The 25913-nt window shown below is 47.4% G+C and overlaps 1 non-coding gene across 1 annotated transcript; it reads right to left on the bottom strand.

The window, feature by feature from the left end:
* Nucleotides 1-24822: 24822 nt before the first annotated feature.
* Trnak-cuu (transfer RNA lysine (anticodon CUU)) lies at nt 24823-24895 on the bottom strand. The gene has a single exon. It is a non-coding gene; the product is annotated as a tRNA-Lys (tRNA).
* Between the last annotated feature and the right edge of the window lie 1018 nt (nt 24896-25913).

Here is a 25913-nt window from a genome sequence, read left to right as displayed (position 1 = left end):
TGACTCAAAAGCCGAACGAGTTACTTTCCGACGTTGTTTTAGATGTGCAAATTCCAGTCAAAACACGCGGTGTCGGTACTCTGCCGACCATTTAGCTACTTAACACCGGTCTTGTTGTATGTGTTTCAAGCTCAAGAGCATCTCCAAGCAAATAATGGTCAACAGCAACATTCAGACGGTTTCGTACTGCTCAATTGCTACATTAAAACGGTATGTTTCTTTTTCAGAACTGGAAAAAAACGAGTGTGACAGCATTCGAACCTGTAATGTTCAGATCCGAAGTCCGAGGCCTTTTCCATTAGGCCACACGGTCGCTGACGACCAGCTATAACATGTATACGATTCATCTCGAAACGCTCACACCCCTGAGGATTTGTGTTTTCGTACTACACAGCCGCTGCCCCTTGCTCTTTCCCACCCATTCGTTACATTCAACCTCTTACGAGACCGACCAAATATAGACTGAGAAACAAGACCACACACTTTGTGCATTCGGAATCGAAGGCAGGGCGTCCCTCGCCGCATTTGCTACGATGGCCATTTGCTACTTCAGCAGACGGGGCGGCGGCGGCGGCGGCGACGACGACGACGACGACGACGACGACAGGCTCTGAGATATGTGAGAAATACACCTATAAAATGTAATTCAAACTGCCTCGTCCCACCTTATGCTGCACCGCTTTGGCAAATGCTTTATCTGCGCCATTCGCCTTAATCACATCTGAGAGTAACTCTTAAAAAAACGCCTGTCGCTAATTGTTCGTCATCACAGATACTGTTTGCTATACGGCCACGACGCGCAACTGATTTCCAAAATAAATCCTTCTCCTGTGAGGATGGGACTTACGACCCCTAGTTTATTAGACCAGTGCTCTACCAATGAGCTAAAGAGGCGCGGCCTAGCGGTACTCTTGGGTACTTCGTCCTTACGGTCGTCTGCATCATCAGACTTCAGCTGACAATACTATATATTACCGGCTAATATTTGCAGCTATGGCGACCCATTACTGCTTGGCTACACATCTGACACGTAACCGATGTGCTCTCCAAATAACAACACTTGCATTTCAGAACATGTCTTTCACACATGTCTACAAAATCACCTTCACCTTCAAATACAGTTTCCTTGCGACTGACAGAGACGTAGGCAAAGTTTAAAGTTGCTATTTCCATTACATCTCGTTAATCAGAAAAACGGTAATTTACATCTGCAGCGGAACAAAATTACGTCCCACCCAGCGTGTGGCTCGAACCCACGACCCTAGGAATAAGAGTCTGACGCTCTACCGACTGAGCTAGCCTGCTACCTCAATGAATACCTCCCGGGTAGCACGACACACAGTACTCGTTTGGGTTGGGTGGTCCCATACAGAATCTCTCCATGCTGCCTAATGTTTTCCTAACGTCACACTCGTCACGTACTTTACTTTTATTTCATAACCATTTCTGAGAGGTAAAGAAATTGCATGACAACATGCAGAGCTAGTGGCGTCAAAATTAACACACATACTTTATGTGACTCAAAAGCCGAACGAGTTACTTTCCGACGTTGTTTTAGATGTGATAATGCCAGTCAAAACACGCGGTGTCGGTACTCTGCCGACCATTTCGCCGGTTAACACCGGTCTTGTTGTGTGTGTTTCAAGCTCAAGAGCATCTCCAAGCAAATAATGGTCAACAGCAACATTCAGACGGTTTCGTACTGCTCAATTGCTACATTAAAACGGTATGTTTCTTTTTCAGAACTGGAAAAAAACGAGCGTGACAGCATTCGAACTTGTAATCTTCAGATCCGAAGTCCGACGCCTTATCCATTAGGCCACACAGTCGCTGACGACCAGTTATAACATGTATACGACTCATCTCGAAACGCTCACACCCCTGAGGATTTGTGTTTTCGTACTACACAGCCGCTGCCCCTTGCTCTTTCCCACCCATTCGTTACATTCAACCTCTTACGAGACCGACCAAATATAGACTGAGAAACAAGACCACACACGTTGTGCATTCGGAATCGAAGGCAGGGCGTCCCTCGCCGCATTTGCTACGATGGCCATTTGCTACTTCTGCAGAAGCGGTGGCGGCGGCGGCGGCGACGACGACGACGACGACGACGACGACGACGGCGAGAGGCTCTGAGATATGTGAGAAATACACCTATAAAATGTAATTCAAACTGCCTCGTCCCACCTTATGCTGCACCGCTTTGGCAAATGCTTTATCTTCGCCATTCGCCTTAATCACATCTGAGAGTAACTCTTAAAAAAACGCCTGTCGCTAATTGTTCGTCATCACAGATAATGTTTGCTATACGGCCACGACGCGCAACTGATTTCCAAAATTAACCTTTCTCCTGTGAGGATGGAACTTACGACCCCTGATTTATTAGACCAGTGCTCTACCACTGAGCTAAAGAGGCGCGGCGTAGCGGTACGCTTGGGTACTTCGTCCTTACGGTCGTCTGCATCATCAGACTTCAGCTGACAATACTATATATTACCGGCTAATATTTGCAGCTATGGCGACCCATTACTGCTTGGCTACACATCTGACACGTAACCGATGTGCTGTCCAAATAACAACACTTGCATTTCAGAACATGTCTTTCACACATGTCTACAAAATCACCTTCACCTTCAAATACAGTTTCCTTGCGACTGACAGAGACGTAGGCAAAGTTTAAAGTTGCTATTTCCATTACATCTCGTTAATCAGAAAAACGGTAATTTACATCTTTAGCCGAACAAAATTCCGCTCCGCCCAGCGTGTGGCTCGAACCCACGACCCTGGGAATAAGAGTCTGACGCTCTACCGACTGAGCTAGCCTGCTACCTCAATGAATACCTCCCGGGTAGCACTCACACAGTACTCGTTTGGGTTGGGTGGTCCCATACAGAATCTCTCCATGCTGCCTAATGTTTTCCTAACGTCACACTCGTCACGTACTTCACTTTTATGTCATAATCATTTCTGAGAGGTAAAGAAATTGCATTACAACATGCAGAGCTAGTGGCGTCAAAATTAACACACATACTTGATGTGACTCAAAAGCCGAACGAGTTTCTTTCCGACGTTGTTTTACATGTGCAAATGCCAGTCAAAACACGCGGTGTCGGTACTCTGCCGACCATTTCGCTAGTTAACACCGGTCTTGTTGTGTGTGTTTCAAGCTCAAGAGCATCTCCAAAGCAAAAAATGGTCAACAGCAACATTCAGACGGATTCGTACTGCTCAATTGCTACATTAAAACGGTATGTTTCTTTTTCAGAACTGGAAAAAAAACGATCGTGACAGCATTCGAACCTGTAATCTTCACATCCGAAGTCCGACGCCCTATCCATTAGGCCACACGGTCGCTGCCGACCAGCTATAACATGTATACGACTCATCTCGAAACCCTCACACCCCTGAGGATTTGTGTTTTCGTTCTACACAGCCGCTGCCCCTTGCTCTTTCCCACCCATTCGTTAGATTCAACCTCTTACGAGACCGACCAAATATATACTGAGAAACAAGACCACACACGTTGTGCATTCGGGATCGAAGGCAGGGCGTCCCTCGCCGCATTTGCTACGATGGCCATTTGCTACTTCTGCGGAAGCGGCGGCGGCGACGGCGGCGGCGACGACGACGACGACGACGACGGCGAGAGGCTCTGAGATATGTGAGAAATACACCTATAAAATGTAATTCAAATTGCCACGTCCCACCTTATGCTGCACCGCCTTGGCAAATGCTTTATCTTCGCCATTCGCCTTAATCACATCTGAGAGTAACTCTTAAAAAAACGCCTGTCGCTAATTGTTCGTCATCACAGATACTGTTTGCTATACGGCCACGACGCGCAACTGATTTCCAAAATTAACCTTTCTCCTGTGAGGATGGAACTTACGACCCCTGGTTTATTAGACCAGTGGTCTACCACTGAGCTAAAGAGGCGCGGCGTAGCGGTACTCTTGGGTACTTCGTCCTTACGGTCGTCTGCATCATCAGATTTCAGCTGACAATACTATATATTACCGGCTAATATTTGCAGCTATGGCGACCCATTACTGCTTGGCTACACATCTGACACGTAACCGATGTGCTCTCCAAATAACAACACTTGCATTTCAGAACATGCCTTTCACACATGTCTACAAAATCACCTTCACCTTCAAATACAGTTTCCTTGCGACTGGCAGAGACGTAGGCAAAGTTTAAAGTTGCTATTTCCATTACATCTCGTTAATCAGAAAAACGGTAATTTACATCTGCAGCGGAACAAAATTCCGTTCCGCCCAGCGCGTGGCTTGAACCTACGACCCTGGGAATAACAGTCTGACGCTCTACCGACTGAGCTAGCCGCCTACCTCGGTGAATACATCCCGGGTAGCACGTCACACAGTACTCGTTTGGGTTGGGTGGTCCCATACAGAATCTCTCCATGCTGCCTAATGTTTTCCTAACGTCACACTCGTCACGTACTTCACTTTTATGTCATAATCATTTTTGAGAGGTAAAGAAATTGCATGACAACATGCACAGCTATTGGCGTCAAAATTAACACACATACTTTATGTGACTCAAAAGCCGAACGAGTTACTTTCCGACGTTGTTTTAGATGTGCAAATTCCAGTCAAAACACGCGGTGTCGGTACTCTGCCGACCATTTAGCTACTTAACACCGGTCTTGTTGTATGTGTTTCAAGCTCAAGAGCATCTCCAAGCAAATAATGGTCAACAGCAACATTCAGACGGTTTCGTACTGCTCAATTGCTACATTAAAACGGTATGTTTCTTTTTCAGAACTGGAAAAAAACGAGTGTGACAGCATTCGAACCTGTAATGTTCAGATCCGAAGTCCGAGGCCTTTTCCATTAGGCCACACGGTCGCTGACGACCAGCTATAACATGTATACGATTCATCTCGAAACGCTCACACCCCTGAGGATTTGTGTTTTCGTACTACACAGCCGCTGCCCCTTGCTCTTTCCCACCCATTCGTTACATTCAACCTCTTACGAGACCGACCAAATATAGACTGAGAAACAAGACCACACACTTTGTGCATTCGGAATCGAAGGCAGGGCGTCCCTCGCCGCATTTGCTACGATGGCCATTTGCTACTTCAGCAGACGGGGCGGCGGCGGCGGCGGCGACGACGACGACGACGACGACAGGCTCTGAGATATGTGAGAAATACACCTATAAAATGTAATTCAAACTGCCTCGTCCCACCTTATGCTGCACCGCTTTGGCAAATGCTTTATCTGCGCCATTCGCCTTAATCACATCTGAGAGTAACTCTTAAAAAAACGCCTGTCGCTAATTGTTCGTCATCACAGATACTGTTTGCTATACGGCCACGACGCGCAACTGATTTCCAAAATAAATCCTTCTCCTGTGAGGATGGGACTTACGACCCCTAGTTTATTAGACCAGTGCTCTACCAATGAGCTAAAGAGGCGCGGCCTAGCGGTACTCTTGGGTACTTCGTCCTTACGGTCGTCTGCATCATCAGACTTCAGCTGACAATACTATATATTACCGGCTAATATTTGCAGCTATGGCGACCCATTACTGCTTGGCTACACATCTGACACGTAACCGATGTGCTCTCCAAATAACAACACTTGCATTTCAGAACATGTCTTTCACACATGTCTACAAAATCACCTTCACCTTCAAATACAGTTTCCTTGCGACTGACAGAGACGTAGGCAAAGTTTAAAGTTGCTATTTCCATTACATCTCGTTAATCAGAAAAACGGTAATTTACATCTGCAGCGGAACAAAATTACGTCCCGCCCAGCGTGTGGCTCGAACCCACGACCCTAGGAATAAGAGTCTGACGCTCTACCGACTGAGCTAGCCTGCTACCTCAATGAATACCTCCCGGGTAGCACGACACACAGTACTCGTTTGGGTTGGGTGGTCCCATACAGAATCTCTCCATGCTGCCTAATGTTTTCCTAACGTCACACTCGTCACGTACTTTACTTTTATTTCATAACCATTTCTGAGAGGTAAAGAAATTGCATGACAACATGCAGAGCTAGTGGCGTCAAAATTAACACACATACTTTATGTGACTCAAAAGCCGAACGAGTTACTTTCCGACGTTGTTTTAGATGTGATAATGCCAGTCAAAACACGCGGTGTCGGTACTCTGCCGACCATTTCGCCGGTTAACACCGGTCTTGTTGTGTGTGTTTCAAGCTCAAGAGCATCTCCAAGCAAATAATGGTCAACAGCAACATTCAGACGGTTTCGTACTGCTCAATTGCTACATTAAAACGGTATGTTTCTTTTTCAGAACTGGAAAAAAACGAGCGTGACAGCATTCGAACTTGTAATCTTCAGATCCGAAGTCCGACGCCTTATCCATTAGGCCACACAGTCGCTGACGACCAGTTATAACATGTATACGACTCATCTCGAAACGCTCACACCCCTGAGGATTTGTGTTTTCGTACTACACAGCCGCTGCCCCTTGCTCTTTCCCACCCATTCGTTACATTCAACCTCTTACGAGACCGACCAAATATAGACTGAGAAACAAGACCACACACGTTGTGCATTCGGAATCGAAGGCAGGGCGTCCCTCGCCGCATTTGCTACGATGGCCATTTGCTACTTCTGCAGAAGCGGTGGCGGCGGCGGCGACGACGACGACGACGACGACGACGACGACGACGACGGCGAGAGGCTCTGAGATATGTGAGAAATACACCTATAAAATGTAATTCAAACTGCCTCGTCCCACCTTATGCTGCACCGCTTTGGCAAATGCTTTATCTTCGCCATTCGCCTTAATCACATCTGAGAGTAACTCTTAAAAAAACGCCTGTCGCTAATTGTTCGTCATCACAGATAATGTTTGCTATACGGCCACGACGCGCAACTGATTTCCAAAATTAACCTTTCTCCTGTGAGGATGGAACTTACGACCCCGGATTTATTAGACCAGTGCTCTACCACTGAGCTAAAGAGGCGCGGCGTAGCGGTACTCTTGGGTACTTCGTCCTTACGGTCGTCTGCATCATCAGACTTCAGCTGACAATACTATATATTACCGGCTAATATTTGCAGCTATGGCGACCCATTACTGCTTGGCTACACATCTGACACGTAACCGATGTGCTGTCCAAATAACAACACTTGCATTTCAGAACATGTCTTTCACACATGTCTACAAAATCACCTTCACCTTCAAATACAGTTTCCTTGCGACTGACAGAGACGTAGGCAAAGTTTAAAGTTGCTATTTCCATTACATCTCGTTAATCAGAAAAACGGTAATTTTCATCTTTAGCCGAACAAAATTCCGTTCCGCCCAGCGTGTGGCTCGAACCCACGACCCTGGGAATAAGAGTCTGACGCTCTACCGACTGAGCTAGCCTGCTACCTCAATGAGTACCTCCCGGGTAGCACTCACACAGTACTCGTTTGGGTTGGGTGGTCCCATACAGAATCTCTCCATGCTGCCTAATGTTTTCCTAACGTCACACTCGTCACGTACTTCACTTTTATGTCATAATCATTTCTGAGAGGTAAAGAAATTGCATGACAACATGCAGAGCTAGTGGCGTCAAAATTAACACACATACTTTATGTGACTCAAAAGCCGAACGAGTTACTTTCCGACGTTGTTTTAGATGTGCAAATGCCAGTCAAAACACGCGGTGTCGGTACTCTGCCGACCATTTCGCTAGTTAACACCGGTCTTGTTGTATGTGTTTCAAGCTCAAGAGCATATCCAAGCAAAAAATGGTCAACAGCAACATTCAGACGGTTTCGTACTGCTCAATTGCTACATTAAAACGGTATGTTTCTTTTTCAGAACTGGAAAAAAACGAGCGTGACAGCATTCGAACCTGTAATCTTCACATCCGAAGTCCGACGCCTTATCCATTAGGCCACACGGTCGCTGACGACCAGCTATAACATGTATACGACTCATCTCGAAACGCTCACACCCCTGAGGATTTGTGTTTTCGTTCTACTCAGCCGCTGCCCCTTGCTCTTTCCCACCCATTCGTTACATTCAACCTCTTACGAGACCGAACAAATATAGACTGAGAAACAAGACCACACACTTTGTGCATTCGGAATCGAAGGCAGGGCGTCCCTCGCCGCATTTGCTACGATGGCCATTTGCTACTTCAGCAGAAGGGGCGGCGGCGGCGGCGGCGGCGGCAGCGGCGGCGGCGACGACGACGACGACGACAGGCTCTGAGATATGTGAGAAATACACCTATAAAATGTAATTCAAACTGCCTCGTCCCACCTTATGCTGCACCGCTTTGGCAAATGCTTTATCTGCGCCATTCGCCTTAATCACATCTGGGAGTAACTCTTAAAAAAACGCCTGTCGCTAATTGTTCGTCATCACAGGTACTGTTTGCTATACGGCCACGACGCGCAACTGATTTCCAAAATTAATCCTTCACCTGTGAGGATGGGACTTACGACCCCTAGTTTATTAGACCAGTGCTCTACCACTGAGCTAAAGAGGCGCGGCCTAGCGGTACTCTTGGGTACTTCGTCCTTACGGTCGTCTGCATCATCAGACTTCAGCTGACAATACTATATATTACCGGCTAATATTTGCAGCTATGGCGACCCATTACTGCTTGGCTACACATCTGACACGTAACCGATGTGCTCTCCAAATAACAACACTTGCATTTCAGAACATGTCTTTCACACATGTCTACAAAATCACCTTCACCTTCAAATACAATTTCCTTGCGACTTACAGAGACGTAGGCAAAGTTTAAAGTTGCTATTTCCATTACATCTCGTTAATCAGAAAAACGGTAATTTACATCTGCAGCGGAACAAAATTCCGTTCCGCCCAGCGTGTGGCTGGAACACACGACCCTGGGAATAAGAGTCTGACGCTCTACCGACTGAGCTAGCCGGCTACCTCAATGAATACCTCCCGGGTAGCACGACACACAGTACTCGTTTGGGTTGGGTGGTACCATACAGAATCTCTCCATGCTGCCTAATGTTTTCCTAACGTCACACTTGTCACGTACTTTACTTTTATTTCATAATCATTTCTGAGAGGTAAAGAAATGGCAAGACAACATGCAGAGCTATTGGCGTCAAAATTAACACACATACTTTATGTGACTCAAAAGCCGAACGAGTTACTTTCCAACGTTGTTTTAGATGTGCAAATGCCAGTCAAAACACGCGGTGTCGGTACTCTGCCGACCATTTAGCTAGTTAACACCGGTCTTGTTGTATGTGTTTCAAGCTCAAGAGCATCTCCAAGCAAATAATGGTCAACAGCAACATTCAGACGGTTTCGTACTGCTCAATTGCTACATTAAAACGGTATGTTTCTTTTTCAGAACTGGAAAAAAACGAGCGTGACAGCATTCGAACCTGTAATCTTCAGATCCGAAGTCCGACGCCTTTTCTATTAGGCCACACGGTCGCTGACGACCAGCTATAACATGTATACGACTCATCTCGAAACGCTCACACCCCTGAGGATTTGTGTTTTCGTACTACACAGCCGCTGCCCCTTGCTCTTTCCCACCCATTCGTTACATTCAACCTCTTACGAGACGGACCAAATATAGACTGAGAAACAAGACCACACACTTTGTGCATTCGGAATCGAAGCCAGGGCGTCCCTCGCCGCATTTGCTACGATGGCCATTTGCTACTTCTGCAGAAGGGGCGGCGGCGGCGGCGGCGGCGGCGACGACGGCGAGAGGCTCTAAGATATGTGAGAAATACACCTATAAAATGTAATTCAAACTGCCTCGTCCCACCTTATGCTGCACCGCTTTGGCAAATGCTTTATCTGCGCCATTCGCCTTAATCACATCTGAGAGTAACTCTTAAAAAAACGCCTGTCGCTAATTGTTCGTCATCACAGATACTGTTTGCTATACGGCCACGACGCGCAACTGATTTCCAAAATTAATCTTTCTCCTGTGAGGATGGGACTTACGACCCCTAGTTTATTAGACCAGTGCTCTACCACTGAGCTAAATAGGCGCGGCCTAGCGGTACTCTTGGGTACTTCGTCCTGACGGTCGTCTGCATCATCAGACTTCAGCTGACAATACTATATATTACCGGCTAATATTTGCAGCTATGGCGACCCATTACTGCTTGGCTACACATCTGACACGTAACCGATGTGCTCTCCAAATAACAACACTTGCATTTCAGAACATGTCTTTCACACATGTCTACAAAATCACCTTCACCTTCAACTACTGTTTCCTTGCGACTGACAGAGACGTAGGCAAAGTTTAAAGTTGCTATTTCCATTACATCTCGTTAATCAGAAAAACGGTAATTTACATCTGCAGCGGAACAAAATTCCGTTCCGCCCAGCGTGTGGCTCGAACCCACGACCATGGGAATAAGAGTCTGACGCTCTACCGACTGAGCTAGCCGGCTACCTCAATGAATACCTCCCGGGTAGCACGACACACAGTACTCGTTTGGGTTGGGTGGTCCCATACAGAATCTCTCCATGCTGCCTAATGTTTTCCTAACGTCACACTCGTCATGTACTTTACTTTTATTTCATAATCATTTCTGAGAGGTAAAGAAATTGCATGACAACATGCATAGCTAGTGGCGTCAAAATTAACACACATACTTTATGTGACTCAAAAGCCGAACGAGTTACTTTCCGACGTTGTTTTAGATGTGCAAATGCCAGTCAAAACACGCGGTGTCGGTACTCTGCCGACCATTTCGCTAGTTAACACCGGTCTTGTTGTATGTGTTTCAAGCTCAAGAGCATATCAAAGCAAAAAATGGTCAACAGCAACATTCAGACGGTTTCGTACTGCTCAATTGCTGCATTAAAACGGTATGTTTCTTTTTCAGAACTGGAAAAAAACGAGCGTGACAGCATTCGAAACTGTAATCTTCAGATCCGAAGTCCGACGCCTTATCCATTAGGCCACACGGTCGCTGACGACCAGCTATAACATGTATACGACTCATCTCGAAACGCTCACACCCCTGAGGATTTGTGTTTTCGTTCTACTCAGCCGCTGCCCCTTGCTCTTTCCCACCCATTCGTTACATTCAACCTCTTACGAGACCGAACAAATATAGACTGAGAAACAAGACCACACACTTTGTGCATTCGGAATCGAAGGCAGGGCGTCCCTCGCCGCATTTGCTACGATGGCCATTTGCTACTTCTGCGGAAGCGGCGGCGGCGGCGGCGGCGGCGGCGACGACGACGACGACGACGACGGCGAGAGGCTCTGAGATATGTGAGAAATACACCTATAAAATGTAATTCAAATTGCCACGTCCCACCTTATGCTGCACCGCCTTGGCAAATGCTTTATCTTCGCCATTCGCCTTAATCACATCTGAGAGTAACTCTTAAAAAAACGCCTGTCGCTAATTGTTCGTCATCACAGATACTGTTTGCTATACGGCCACGACGCGCAACTGATTTCCAAAATTAACCTTTCTCCTGTGAGGATGGAACTTACGACCCCTGGTTTATTAGACCAGTGGTCTACCACTGAGCTAAAGAGGCGCGGCGTAGCGGTACTCTTGGGTACTTCGTCCTTACGGTCGTCTGCATCATCAGATTTCAGCTGACAATACTATATATTACCGGCTAATATTTGCAGCTATGGCGACCCATTACTGCTTGGCTACACATCTGACACGTAACCGATGTGCTCTCCAAATAACAACACTTGCATTTCAGAACATGCCTTTCACACATGTCTACAAAATCACCTTCACCTTCAAATACAGTTTCCTTGCGACTGACAGAGACGTAGGCAAAGTTTAAAGTTGCTATTTCCATTACATCTCGTTAATCAGAAAAACGGTAATTTACATCTGCAGCGGAACAAAATTCCGTTCCGCCCAGCTCGTTGCTCGAACCCACGACCCTGGGAATAACAGTCTGACGCTCTACCGACTGAGCTAGCCGCCTACCTCGGTGGATACATCCCGGGTAGCACGTCACACAGTACTCGTTTGGGTTGGGTGGTCCCATACAGAATCTCTCCATGCTACCTAATGTTTTCCTAACGTCACACTCGTCACGTACTTCACTTTTATGTCATAATCATTTTTGAGAGGTAAAGAAATTGCATGACAACATGCACAGCTATTGGCGTCAAAATTAACACACATACTTTATGTGACTCAAAAGCCGAACGAGTTACTTTCCGACGTTGTTTTAGATGTGCAAATTCCAGTCAAAACACGCGGTGTCGGTACTCTGCCGACCATTTAGCTAGTTAACACCGGTCTTGTTGTATGTGTTTCAAGCTCAAGAGCATCTCCAATCAAATAATGGTCAACAGCAACATTCAGACGGTTTCGTACTGCTCAATTGCTACATTAAAACGGTATGTTTCTTTTTCAGAACTGGAAAAAAACGAGTGTGACAGCATTCGAACCTGTAATCTTCAAATCCGAAGTCCGACGCCTTTTCCATTAGGCCACACGGTCGCTGACGACCAGCTATAACATGTATACGACTCATCTCGAAACGCTCACACCCCTGAGGATTTGTGTTTTCGTACTACACAGCCGCTGCCCCTTGCTCTTTCCCACCCATTCGTTACATTCAACCTCTTACGAGACCGACCAAATATAGACTGAGAAACAAGACCACACACTTTGTGCATTCGGAATCGAAGGCAGGGCGTCCCTCGCCGCATTTGCTACGACGACGACGACGACGACGACGACGACGACAGGCTCTGAGATATGTGAGAAATACACCTATAAAATGTAATTCAAACTGCCTCGTCCCACCTTATGCTGCACCGCTTTGGCAAATGCTTTATCTGCGCCATTCGCCTTAATCACATCTGAGAGTAACTCTTAAAAAAACGCCTGTCGCTAATTGTTCGTCATCACAGATACTGTTTGCTATACGGCCACGACGCGCAACTGATTTCCAAAATAAATCCTTCTCCTGTGAGGATGGGACTTACGACCCCTAGTTTATTAGACCAGTGCTCTACCAATGAGCTAAAGAGGCGCGGCCTAGCGGTACTCTTGGGTACTTCGTCCTTACGGTCGTCTGCATCATCAGACTTCAGCTGACAATACTATATATTACCGGCTAATATTTGCAGCTATGGCGACCCATTACTGCTTGGCTACACATCTGACACGTAACCGATGTGCTCTCCAAATAACAACACTTGCATTTCAGAACATGTCTTTCACACATGTCTACAAAATCACCTTCACCTTCAAATACAGTTTCCTTGCGACTGACAGAGACGTAGGCAAAGTTTAAAGTTGCTATTTCCATTACATCTCGTTAATCAGAAAAACGGTAATTTACATCTGCAGCGGAACAAAATTACGTTCCGCCCAGCGTGTGGCTCGAACCCACGACCCTAGGAATAAGAGTCTGACGCTCTACCGACTGAGCTAGCCTGCTACCTCAATGAATCCCCCCCGGTTAGCACGACACACAGTACTCGTTTGGGTTGGGTGGTCCCATACAGAATCTCTCCATGCTGCCTAATGTTTTCCTAACGTCACACTCGTCACGTACTCTACTTTTATTTCATAATCATTTCTGAGAGGTAAAGAAATTGCATGACAACATGCAGAGCTAGTGGCGTCAAAATTAACACACATACTTTATGTGACTCAAAAGCCGAACGAGTTACTTTCCGACGTTGTTTTAGATGTGATAATGCCAGTCAAAACACGCGGTGTCGGTACTCTGCCGACCATTTCGCCGGTTAACACCGGTCTTGTTGTGTGTGTTTCAAGCTCAAGAGCATCTCCAAGCAAATAATGGTCAACAGCAACATTCAGACGGTTTCGTACTGCTCAATTGCTACATTAAAACGGTATGTTTCTTTTTCAGAACTGGAAAATAACGAGCGTGACAGCATTCGAACTTGTAATCTTCAGATCCGAAGTCCGACGCCTTATCCATTAGGCCACACGGTCGCTGACGACCAGTTGTAACATGTATACGACTCATCTCGAAACGCTCACACCCCTGAGGATTTGTGTTTTGGTACTACACAGCCGCTGCCCCTTGCTCTTTCCCACCCATTCGTTACATTCAACCTCTTACGAGACCGACCAAATATAGACTGAGAAACAAGACCACACACGTTGTGCATTCGGAATCGAAGGCAGGGCGTCCCTCGCCGCATTTGCTACGATGGCCATTTGCTACTTCAGCAGAAGGGGCGGCGGCGGCGGCGGCGGCGGCGGCGACGACGACAGGCTCTGAGATATGTGAGAAATACACCTATAAAATGTAATTCAAACTGCCTCGTCCCACCTTATGCTGCACCGCTTTGGCAAATGCTTTATCTGCGCCATTCGCCTTAATCACATCTGGGAGTAACTCTTAAAAAAACGCCTGTCGCTAATTGTTCGTCATCACAGGTACTGTTTGCTATACGGCCACGACGCGCAACTGATTTCCAAAATTAATCCTTCTCCTGTGAGGATGGGACTTACGACCCCTAGTTTATTAGACCAGTGCTCTACCACTGAGCTAAAGAGGCGCGGCCTAGCGGTACTCTTGGGTACTTCGTCCTTACGGTCGTCTGCATCATCAGACTTCAGCTGACAATACTATATATTACCGGCTAATATTTGCAGCTATGGCGACCCATTACTGCTTGGCTACACATCTGACACGTAACCGATGTGCTCTCCAAATAACAACACTTGCATTTCAGAACATGTCTTTCACACATGTCTACAAAATCACCTTCACCTTCAAATACAGTTTCCTTGCGACTTACAGAGACGTAGGCAAAGTTTAAAGTTGCTATTTCCATTACATCTCGTTAATCAGAAAAACGGTAATTTACATCTGCAGCGGAACAAAATTCCGTTCCGCCCAGCGTGTGGCTCGAACCCACGACCCTGGGAATAAGAGTCTGACGCTCTACCGACTGAGCTAGCCGGCTACCTCAATGAATACCTCCCGGGTAGCACGACACACAGTACTCGTTTGGGTTGGGTGGTACCATACAGAATCTCTCCATGCTGCCTAATGTTTTCCTAACGTCACACTTGTCACGTACTTTACTTTTATTTCATAATCATTTCTGAGAGGTAAAGAAATTGCATGACAACATGCAGAGCTATTGGCGTCAAAATTAACACACATACTTTTTGTGACTCAAAAGCCGAACGAGTTACTTTCCAACGTTGTTTTAGATGTGCAAATGCCAGTCAAAACACGCGGTGTCGGTACTCTGCCGACCATTTAGCTAGTTAACACCGGTCTTGTTGTATGTGTTTCAAGCTCAAGAGCATCTCCAAGCAAATAATGGTCAACAGCAACATTCAGACGGTTTCGTACTGCTCAATTGCTACATTAAAACGGTATGTTTCTTTTTCAGAACTGGAAAAAAACGAGCGTGACAGCATTCGAACCTGTAATCTTCAGATCCGAAGTCCGACGCCTTTTCTATTAGGCCACACGGTCGCTGACGACCAGCTATAACATGTATACGACTCATCTCGAAACGCTCACACCCCTGAGGATTTGTGTTTTCGTACTACACAGCCGCTGCCCCTTGCTCTTTCCCACCCATTCGTTACATTCAACCTCTTACGAGACCGACCAAATATAGACTGAGAAACAAGACCACACACTTTGTGCATTCGGAATCGAAGGCAGGGCGTCCCTCGCCGCATTTGCTACGATGGCCATTTGCTACTTCAGCAGAAGGGGCGGCGGCGGCGGCGGCGGCGGCGACGACGACGACGACGACGACGACGACAGGCTCTGAGATATGTGAGAAATACACCTATAAAATGTAATTCAAACTGCCTCGTCCCACCTTATGCTGCACCGCTTTGGCAAATGCTTTATCTGCGCCATTCGCCTTAATCACATCTGAGAGTAACTCTTAAAAAAACGCCTGTCGCTAATTGTTCGTCATCACAGATACTGTTTGCTATACGGCCACGACGCGCAACTGATTTCCAAAATAAATCCTTCTGCTGTGAGGATGGGACTTACGACCCCTAGTTTATTAGACCAGTGCTCTACCAATGAGCTAAAGAGGCGCGGCCTAGCGGTACTCTTGGGTACTTCGTCCTTACGGTCGTCTGCATCATCAGACTTCAGCTGACAATACTATATATTACCGGCTAATATTTGCAGCTATGGCGACCCATTACTGCTTGGCTACACATCTGACACGTAACCGATGTGCTCTCCAAATAACAACACTTGCATTTCAGAACATGTCTTTCACACATGTCTACAAAATCACCTTCACCTTCAAATACAGTTTCCTTGCGACTGACAGAGACGTAGGCAAAGTTTAAAGTTGCTATTTCCATTACATCTCGTTAATCAGAAAAACGGTAATTACATCTGCAGCGGAACAAAATTCCGTTCCGCCCAGCGCGTGGCTCGAACCCACGACCCTGGGAATAACAGTCAGACGCTCTACCGACTGAGCTAGCCGCCTACCTCGGTGAATACATCCCGGGTAGCACGTCACACAGTACTCGTTTGGGTTGGGTGGTCCCATACAGAATCTCTCCATGCTGCCTAATGTTTTCCTAACGTCACACTCGTCACGTACTTCACTTTTATGTCATAATCATTTCTGAGAGGTAAAGAAATTGCATGACAACATGCACAGCTATTGGCGTCAAAATTAACACACATACTTTATGTGACTCAAAAGCCGAACGAGTTACTTTCCGACGTTGTTTTAGATGTGCAAATGCCAGTCAAAACACGCGGTGTCGGTACTCTGCCGACCATTTCGCCAGTTAACACCGGTCTTGTTGTGTGTGTTTCAAGCTCAAGAGCATCTCCAAGCAAAAAATGGTCAACAGCAACATTCAGACGGTTTTGTACTGCTCAATTGCTACATTAAAACGGTATGTTTCTTTTTCAGAACTGGAAAAAAACGAGCGTGACAGCATTCGAACCTGTAATCTTCAGATCCGAAGTCCGACGCCTTATCCATTAGGCCACACGGTCGCTGACGACCAGCTATAACATGTATACGACTCATCACGAAACGCTCACACCCCTGAGGATTTGTGTTTTCGTTCTACACAGCCGCTGCCCCTTGCTCTTTCCCACCCATTCGTTAGATTCAACCTCTTACGAGACCGACCAAATATAGACTGAGAAACAAGACCACACACGTTGTGCATTCGGAATCGAAGGCAGGGCGTCCCTCGCCGCATTTGCTACGATGGCCATTTGCTACTTCTGCAGAAGCGGTGGCGGCGACGACGACGACGACGACGACGACGACGACGACGACGGCGAGAGGCTCTGAGATATGTGAGAAATACACCTATAAAATGTAATTCAAACTGCCTCGTCCCACCTTATGCTGCACCGCCTTGGCAAATGCTTTATCTTCGCCATTCGCCTTAATCACATCTGAGAGTAACTCTTAAAAAAACGCCTGTCGCTAATTGTTCGTCATCACAGATACTGTTTGCTATACGGCCACGACGCGCAACTGATTTCCAAAATTAACCTTTCTCCTGTGAGGATGGAACTTACGACCCCTGGTTTATTAGACCAGTGCTCTACCACTGAGCTAAAGAGGCGCGGCGTAGCGGTACTCTTGGGTACTTCGTCCTTACGGTCGTCTGCATCATCAGACTTCAGCTGACAATACTATATATTACCGGCTAATATTTGCAGCTATGGCGACCCATTACTGCTTGGCTACACATCTGACACGTAACCGATGTGCTGTCCAAATAACAACACTTGCATTTCAGAACATGTCTTTCACACATGTCTACAAAATCACCTTCACCTTCAAATACAGTTTCCTTGCGACTGACAGAGACGTAGGCAAAGTTTAAAGTTGCTATTTCCATTACATCTCGTTAATCAGAAAAACGGTAATTTACATCTGCAGCGGAACAAAATTCCGTTCCGCCCAGCGTGTGGCTCGAACCCACGACCCTGGGAATAAGAGTCTGACGCTCTACCGACTGAGCTAGCCTGCTACCTCAATGAATGCCTCCCGGGTAGCACGTCACACAGTACTCGTTTGGGTTGGGTGGTACCATACAGAATCTCTCCATGCTGCCTAATGTTTTCCTAACGTCACACTCGTCACGTACTTCACTTTTATGTCATAATCATTTCTGAGAGGTAAAGAAATTGCATGACAACATGCAGAGCTAGTGGCGTCAAAATTAACACACATACTTTATGTGACTCATAAGCCGAACGAGTTACTTTCCGACGTTGTTTTAGATGTGCAAATTCCAGTCAAAACACGCGGTGTCGGTACTCTGCCGACCATTTCGCCAGTTAACACCGGTCTTGTTGTGTGTGTTTCAAGCTCAAGAGCATCTCCAAGCAAATAATGGTCAACAGCAACATTCAGACGGTTTCGTACTGCTCAATTGCTACATTAAAACGGTATGTTTCTTTTTCAGAACTGGAAAAAAACGAGCGTGACAGCATTCGAACCTGTAATCTTCAGATCTGAAGACCGACGCCTTATCCATTAGGCCACACGGTCGCTGACGACCAGCTATAAAATGTATACGACTCATCTCGAAACGCTCACACCCCTGAGGATTTGTGTTTTCGTTCTACACAGCCGCTGCCCCTTGCTCTTTCCCACCCATTCGTTAGATTCAACCTCTTACGAGACCGACCAAATATAGACTGAGAAACAAGACCACACACGTTGTGCATTCGGAATCGAAGGCAGGGCGTCCCTCGCCGCATTTGCTACGATGGCCATTTGCTACTTCTGCAGAAGCGGCGGCGGCGACGACGACGACGACGACGACGACGGCGAGAGGCTCTGAGATATGTGAGAAATACACCTATAAAATGTAATTCAAACTGCCACGTCCCACCTTATGCTGCACCGCCTTGGCAAATGCTTTATCTTCGCCATTCGCCTTAATCACATCTGAGAGTAACTCTTAAAAAAACGCCTGTCGCTAATTGTTCGTCATCACAGATACTGTTTGCTATACGGCCACGACGCGCAACTGATTTCCAAAATTAACCTTTCTCCTGTGAGGATGGAACTTACGACCCCTGGTTTATTAGACCAGTGCTCTACCACTGAGCTAAAGAGGCGCGGCGTAGCGGTACTCTTGGGTACTTCGTCCTTACGGTCGTCTGCATCATCAGACTTCAGCTGACAATACTATATATTACCGGCTAATATTTGCAGCTATGGCGACCCATTACTGCTTGGCTACACATCTGACACGTAACCGATGTGATCTCCAAATAACAACACTTGCATTTCAGAACATGCCTTTCACACATGTCTACAAAATCACCTTCACCTTCAAATACAGTTTCCTTGCGACTGACAGAGACGTAGGCAAAGTTTAAAGTTGCTATTTCCATTACATCTCGTTAATCAGAAAAACGGTAATTTACATCTGCAGCGGAACAAAATTCCGTTCCGCCCAGCGCGTGGCTCGAACCCACGACCCTGGGAATAACAGTCTGATGCTCTACCGACTGAGCTAGCCGCCTACCTCGGTGAATACATCCCGGGTAGCACGTCACACAGTACTCGTTTGGGTTGGGTGGTCCCATACAGAATCTCTCCATGCTGCCTAATGTTTTCCTAACGTCACACTCGTCACGTACTTCACTTTTATGTCATAATCATTTTTGAGAGGTAAAGAAATTGCATGACAACATGCACAGCTATTGGCGTCAAAATTAACACACATACTTTATGCGACTCAAAAGCCGAACGAGTAACTTTCCGACGTTGTTTTAGATGTGCAAATTCCAGTCAAAACACGCGGTGTCGGTACTCTGCCGACCATTTCGCCAGTTAACACCGGTCTTGTTGTGTGTGTTTCAAGCTCAAGAGCATCTCCAAGCAAAAAATGGTCAACAGCAACATTGGGACGGTTTCGTACTGCTCAATTGCTACATTAAAACGGTATGTTTCTTTTTCAGAACTGGAAAAAAACGAGCGTGACAGCATTCGAACCTGTAATCTTCAGATCTGAAGTCCGACGCCATATCCATTAGGCCACACGGTCGCTGACGACCAGCTATAACATGTATACGACTCATCTCGAAACGCTCACACCCCTGGGGATTTGTGTTTTCGTTCTACACAGCCGCTGCCCCTTGCTCTTTCCCACCCATTCGTTAGATTCAACCTCTTACGAGACCGACCAAATATAGACTGAGAAACAAGACCACACACGTTGTGCATTCGGAATCGAAGGCAGGGCGTCTCTCGCCGCATTTGCTACGATGGCCATTTGCTACTTCAGCAGAAGGGGCGGCGGCGGCGGCGGCGGCGGCGGCGACCGCGAGAGGCTCTGAGATATGTGAGAAATACACCTATAAAATGTAATTCAAACTGCCTCGTCCCACCTTATGCTGCACCGCTTTGGCAAATGCTTTATCTGCGCCATTCGCCTTAATCACATCTGAGAGTAACTCTTAAAAAAACGCCTGTAGCTAATTGTTCGTCATCACAGATACTGTTTGCTATACGGCCACGACGCGCAACTGATTTCCAAAATTAATCCTTCTACTGTGAGGATGGGACTTACGACCCCTAGTTTATTACACCAGTGCTCTACCACTGAGCTAAAGAGGCGCGGCCTAGCGGTACTCTTGGGTACTTCGTGCTTACGGTCGTCTGCATCATCAGACTTCAGCTGACAATACTATATATTACCGGCTAATATTTGCAGCTATGGCGACCCATTACTGCTTGGCTATACATCTGACACGTAACCGATGTGCTCTCCAAATAACAACACTTGCATTTCAGAACATGTCTTTCACACATGTCTACAAAATCACCTTCACCTTCAAATACAGTTTCCTTGCGACTGACAGAGACGTAGGCAAAGTTTAAAGTTGCTATTTCCATTACATCTCGTTAATCAGAAAAACGGTAATTTACATCTGCAGCGGAACAAAATTCCGTTCCGCCCAGCGTGTGGCTCGAACCCACGACCCTGGGAATAACAGTCTGATGCTCTACCGACTGAGCTAGCCGCCTACCTCGGTGAATACATCCCAGGTAGCACGTCACGCAGTACTCGTTTGGGTTGGGTGGTCCCATACAGAATCTCTCCATGCTGCCTAATGTTTTCCTAACGTCACACTCGTCACGTACTTCACTTTTATGTCATAATCATTTTTGAGAGGTAAAGAAATTGCATGACAACATGCACAGCTATTGGCGTCAAAATTAACACACATACTTTATGTGACTCAAAAGCCGAACGAGTTACTTTCCGACGTTGTTTTAGATGTGCAAATTCCAGTCAAAACACGCGGTGTCGGTACTCTGCCGACCATTTCGCCAGTTAACACCGGTCTTGTTGTGTGTGTTTCAAGCTCAAGAGCATCTCCAAGCAAAAAATGGTCAACAGCAACATTCAGACGGTTTTGTACTGCTCAATTGCTACATTAAAACGGTATGTTTCTTTTTCAGAACTGGAAAAAAACGAGCGTGACAGCATTCGAACCTGTAATATTCAGATCCGAAGTCCGACGCCATATCCATTAGGCCACACGGTCGCTGACGACCAGCTATAACATGTATACGACTCATCTCGAAACGCTCACACCCCTGAGGATTTGTGTTTTCGTTCTACACAGCCGCTGCCCCTTGCTCTTTCCCACCCATTCGTTACATTCAACCTCTTACGAGACCGACCAAATATAGACTGAGAAACAAGACCACACACTTTGTGCATTCGGAATCGAAGGCAGGGCGTCCCTCGCCGCATTTGCTACGATGGCCATTTGCTACTTCAGCAGAAGGGGCGGCGGCGGCGGCGGCGGCGGCGGCGGCGGCGACGACCGCGAGAGGCTCTGAGATATGTGAGAAATACACCTATAAAATGTAATTCAAACTGCCTCGTCCCACCTTATGCTGCACCGCATTGGCAAATGCTTTATCTGCGCCATTCGCCTTAATCACATCTGAGAGTAACTCTTAAAAAAAAACGCCTGTCACTTATTGTTCGTCATCACAGATACTGTTTGCTATACGGCCACGACGCGCAACTGATTTCCAAAATTAATCCTTCTGCTGTGAGGATGGGACTTACGACCCCTAGTTTATTACACCAGTGCTCTACCACTGAGCTAAAGAGGCGCGGCCTAGCGGTACTCTTGGGTACTTCGTGCTTACGGTCGTCTGCATCATCAGACTTCAGCTGACAATACTATATATTACCGGCTAATATTTGCAGCTATGAACGCCGGGACTGGCGACAGACATGCACCCGTCTTAATGCCACCTTACCTATCAACTCGTCCAAGTACTGGTCAGCCTTCCGCCGCCTTACCGGATCTAAACCCTCTCCCTACTACCCTCTCCTTCATGATGACCACCCCTTCCCTGATGCCCTTAGTAAGGCCAACCATTTCGCCTCCTACCTCTCCGATATCCTTACCATCCCTGACGATCCCCAGTTCGATTATTCCCTCTTTCCTGATGTCCGTGATCGAACTGATACCTCTGTCCCCCCGCTTGCTCCTGGCTTCCAGTACTTGGACAACATCACACACACAGAACTAAATACCCCAATCACCACTCAAGATATCATTGCTACACTTCGCCCTAAACGCAACACTGCTCCCGGTCATGATCGTGTTACTTACCGTCACCTCCGTGAAGCTCCTGCCTCCTTCCTCTCCACATTGGCCAGGCTCTACAATGTGGTCCTGTCCACCGGCTACTACCCCGACCTGTGGAAAACCTCCCGGATCCTGATGTTCCTCAAGCCCGACAAACCGCCTTCCGCTGTCTCCTCCTACCGTCCCATCAGCCTTACCTCGGTCTTCAGCAAGGTCCTGGAATCCATTCTTACCCGCCGCCTACACAAGCACCTTCACCAACACCGCCTCCTCCCCCCTACCCAATGTGGCTTTCGGCCGTCCTTCTCAGCCGATGACCTCCTCCTTCACCTCACTCACCTCCTCTCCGAACAACTCAATTCCCGTCGTTCCGCCATCTTCCTTTCCCTCGACCTCGAACGCGCCTATGACCGTGTGTGGCATTCCGGTCTCCTTTTCAAGCTCCAAACCTTTGCTCTTCCTCTCAACTATGTCCGTCTGGTCGCTTCCTTCCTTTCCCACCGTCCTTCCTATGTCACCATCCACAACACTGATTCCTACACCTTCTACCCCTCCGCCGGTGTGCCCCAAGGTTCCGTCCTTTCCCCTCTTCTCTACCTCCTTTACACGGCAGACATGCCTCCACCTGCACCTCCCCTACACCTTCTCCAGTACGCCGATGACACTGCCTTCCTTGCCCTCGCTCCCACCCTGCAACGCTCCCAGCACCTTCTCCAATCCTATCTTGACCGGTTCACCACTTGGTGTAACCAGTGGTTGCTCAAGGTCAATCCTTCCAAGACCCAGGCGATCATTGTAGGCAAAACCACTCGTTCCTTCCGTCTCCTTGATTTCTATCTTACTATTTATGGCCGTCCCATCACCCTCACACCTACTCTCAAGTACCTTGGTGTCACCCTCGACCGTCGCCTCTCCTGGAACCCACATCTCCGGACGATCCAAGCCAAGGCACGCTCCCGCCTCCGCCTCCTTAAGCTCCTTTCTGGCCGTACATGGGGTCTGGACCCTTCCACCATCCTCTACACCTACAAGTCCCTCATCCGTCCTATCCTTTGCTATGCTCATCCCGCCTGGATCTCTGCCCCTCCTACCTTCTACAAGTCCATTCAGATCCTAGAACGCCATGCGCTCCGCCTCGCCTATCGCATCCGTCTCCCTTCCCCCACGCGGATCCTCTATGACCTGATTCCCTTCCCGCACCTCCTCCTTTTCCTCGAACGGTTACGGATCCTCTACACCTCCCGCAAGCTTGATCCTCCACACCCTCTTGTCTCTCCCATCCTCTCCCACCCCAACCCGCTGCCGCGCCTGCATTCCTATATCCCACCTGCTCTCCATCTTTACACCCTCCACACCCTCTCCCTCGGTGGCTTCCGTCAACTCCCCCTCCCTGATGATGCCCTCCTCCCCTCCATCTACCCCTCCTACCAACTTTGAGCCTTACCTTCCCTCTCCTCTCCTTTTCCTGTGGGCACCCTCTCTCCCTTCTCTCCCTCCCTCCCCTCCCCTTTCTCCTTGGGCTTCCACTCCCCCTACCCTCCCCCTTCTCCTCCATCCCTCTCCTCCACTGGCATCTTCCCCTCCCCCTCTCTCTCCTCTTCCCCACACCTTTTCCCCTTGGCAGGCCACGACTCTGCTGTCTTCCGTCAGTTACTTTCATCGTCCTACGCCGAAGACCATCGCATGTGTTTGTGCCTCGACTCTCCTGCAGTGTGTTTGTGTTTCGTCGTTTGTGCTCCGCTGGTTCACGTGTGGCCATCTGCCATCTGCGTTTGTGCACCGTGTTTCTCCGCTTTTATCCATTGTGCTACGCACGTGACCGACTCCGTTTTAACTCTGTTTTGTCTACTGTTTGTACCCCGCCGTCTTGATTGTTTTTATATCTCCCTCATCTCTGTTCTGTGTATACTCTGAGGCCGAAGAGCGGCATACTTGGTCCGCTGCCGGCCTACCTGTTTGTCACAGGTATTAAAATCACAATAAAGGAAAAAAAAAAAAAAAATTGCAGCTATGGCGACCCATTACTGCTTGGCTACACATCTGACACGTAACCGATGTGCTCTCCAAATAACAACACTTGCATTTCAGAACATGTCTTTCACACATGTCTACAAAATCACCTTCACCTTCAAATACAGTTTCCTCTCGACTGACAGAGACGTAGGCAAAGTTTAAAGTTGCTATTTCCATTACATCTCGTTAATCAGAAAAACTGTAATTTACATCTGCAGCGGAACAAAATCCGGCTCCGGCCGGCGTGTGGCTCGAACCCACGACCCTGGGAATAAGAGTCTGACGCTCTACCGACTGAGCTAGCCGGCTACCTCGATGAATACCTCCCGGGTAGCACGACACACAGTACTCGTTTGGGTTGGGTGGTCCCATACAGAATCTCTCCATGCTGCCTAATGTTTTCCTAACGTCACACTTGTCACGTACTTTACTTTTATTTCATAATCATTTCTGAGAGGTAAAGAAATTGCATGACAACATGCAGAGCTAGTGGCGTCAAAATTAACACACATACTTTATGTGACTCAAAAGCCGAACGAGCTACTTTCCGACGTTGTTTTAGATGTGCAAATGCCAGTCAAAACACGCGGTGTCGGTACTCTGCCGACCATTTCGCTAGTTAACACCGGTCTTGTTGTATGTGTTTCAAGCTCTAGAGCATATCCAAGCAAAAAATGGTCAACAGAAACATTCAGACGGTTTCGTACTGCTCAATTGCTACATTAAAACGGTATGTTTCTTTTTCAGAACTGGAAAAAACGAGCGTGACAGCATTCGAACCTGTAATCTTCAGATCCGAAGTCCGACGCCTTATCCATTAGGCCACACGGTCGCTGACGACCAGCTATAACATGTATACGACTCATCTCGAAACGCTCACACTCCTGAGGATTTGTGTTTTCGTTCTACACAGCCGCTGCCCCTTGCTCTTTCCCACCCATTCGTTACATTCAACCTCTTACGAGACCGACCAAATATAGACTGAGAAACAAGACCACACACTTTGTGCATTCGGAATCGAAGGCAGGGCGTCCCTCGCCGCATTTGCTACGATGGCCATTTGCTACTTCAGCAGAAGGGGCGGCGGCGGCGGCGGCGGCGGCGGCGACGACGACCGCGAGAGGCTCTGAGATATGTGAGAAATACACCTATAAAATGTAATTCAAACTGCCTCGTCCCACCTTATGCTGCACCGCTTTGGCAAATGCTTTATCTGCGCCATTCGCCTTAATCACATCTGAGAGTAACTCTTAAAAAAACGCCTGTCGCTAATTGTTCGTCATCACAGATACTGTTTGCTATACGGCCACGACGCGCAACTGATTTC

The sequence above is a fragment of the Schistocerca gregaria genome, unplaced genomic scaffold (genome assembly GCF_023897955.1).
Source record: "Schistocerca gregaria isolate iqSchGreg1 unplaced genomic scaffold, iqSchGreg1.2 ptg000001l___fragment_1, whole genome shotgun sequence".
Taxonomy (NCBI): Eukaryota; Metazoa; Arthropoda; class Insecta; order Orthoptera; family Acrididae; genus Schistocerca; species Schistocerca gregaria.
Note: the sequence above shows the minus strand (reverse complement) of the source record. Positions and strands in the feature narration are given on the sequence as shown.